Source organism: Hyla sarda, chromosome 4, assembly GCF_029499605.1.
Source record: "Hyla sarda isolate aHylSar1 chromosome 4, aHylSar1.hap1, whole genome shotgun sequence".
NCBI lineage: Eukaryota > Metazoa > Chordata > Amphibia > Anura > Hylidae > Hyla > Hyla sarda.
In genome coordinates this window covers 377,116,533-377,118,232 of record NC_079192.1, presented here as the reverse complement: position 1 = coordinate 377,118,232, position 1,700 = coordinate 377,116,533, and the positions used below count along the sequence as shown (strand labels likewise).

Below are 1,700 nucleotides of genomic sequence, written 5' to 3'. Positions count from 1 at the left end.
CTAGCAAGATCTGGAGGGCTACAGTTTGGAGATCACTGTGCAGTGGTCTCTAAACTGTGGCCCTCTAAATCTTGTAAAACTACAACTCCCAGCATGCATGAACAGCAAATGGCTGTCTTGCGATGCTAGAAGTTGTAGTTGCGTACTTCCAGCTGTTGTAACAGCTGGAGGCCAACTTTTTGGAAAATACTGCGTTAGGTAACAGTACCTAACTGAAGGTTTTCCAACCAGAGTGCCTCCAGCTGTTGCAAAAGTACAACTATCAACATGCACGGTCTGTCAGTGCATGCTGGGAGTTGTAATTTTGCAAAAGAGGGTATTTCTGTACTCGGGAGCAATTTCATTACAAATTTTGGGGGGCTTTTTCTCCTTTTACCCCTTATGAAAAGGAAAAGTTGGAGTCTACTCCAGCCTGTTAGTGTAAAAAAATATAAAATTTTACACTAACATGCTGGTGTTGCCCCATACTTTTTATTTTCACAAGAGGAAAAAGGAAAAACAGACCCCAAAAATATGTGACGCAATTTCTCCTGAGTATGGAAATACCCCATATGTGGACGTAAAATCCTCTGCAGACGCACAACAAGGCTCAGGAGTGAGAGTGCACCATGTACATTTGAAGACTAAATTGGTGATTTGCACAGGGGTGGCTGATTTTACAGCGGATAAACGCAAAAAAAAAAATACCCACATGTGACCCCATTTTGGAAACTACACCCCTCACGGAACATAACAAAGGGTATAATGAGCCTTAACACCCCACAGGTGTTTGACAAATGTACGTAAAATTTGGATGGGAAAATGAAAAAAAAAATTTTAACTACATTTTTCATTTTCACAAGGGAAAATAGGAAAAAAAGCCTCCCAAAATTTGTAACCCCATTTATTCTGGAAGCACATATACTAAAATTGGAACGATACAAAGAAGATTAGCATGGCCCCTGCGCAAGGATGACATGCAAATTCATGAAGCGTTCCATATTTTTTGGCTCCAGAAAACCCCACAGAAACTCCTACTTTCCATACTACCAGCTGGCCTGTCGAAAGGCACCTCCAGACCGATATCTTTTTTACTACTGGCACCTTTAACAGTTATCCCCCGCCAGTGGAAGTCCTCTCGCCCACCGTCAATTTAGTCCTGGCTTCAGGAAACGTCCCATTTGCATAGAATGGAAGAATTATTGGGGGAGTCTAAGTGCCAAATTGACAAGCATCGAATGATCTGGCATCCTTGGGAATCCTTACCTATCCTCACCCATGTGCAATAACATTCATCTTACCAACTGATTGCTAGATGCTTGAGCCCCCCCCCTCCACTGCACTGTCCACCTGCTGCCCCACTGGCCTAGAATTTCCCTTTTATCTTTACACGAGCTGCCACATGGGATCGCTGCTGGAGTCTGCTGTCGCTCAGTCCATCCAGGTATGTCCTCTAGCCAAATGTGACTCCTTCTCTTCTGAGCATTGTAGTGCGCCAGCAGAGCACTTGATGTCCACACATGGGGTATTTTCATAAGAAATCGGGTTACAAATTTTGGGGGGAATTTTCTCCTATTACCCTTGTAAAAATTTGAAAGTTGGGGGAAAATACAGCATTTTAGGGAAAAAAATTTCATTTACACATCCGACTTTAACGAAAAGTCGTCAAACACCTATGGGATGTTAAGGCTCACTGTACCCCTTTTATGTTCCTTGAGGGG

The 1,700-nt window shown here is 43.0% G+C and overlaps 1 non-coding gene across 1 annotated transcript; it reads left to right on the top strand.

The window, feature by feature from the left end:
• The first annotated feature begins 883 nt into the window (after positions 1 to 883).
• On the top strand, positions 884 to 986 carry LOC130268124 (U6 spliceosomal RNA). Its single transcript, XR_008843488.1, has one exon. It is a non-coding gene; the product is annotated as a U6 spliceosomal RNA (small nuclear RNA).
• Positions 987 to 1,700: the final 714 nt, after the last annotated feature.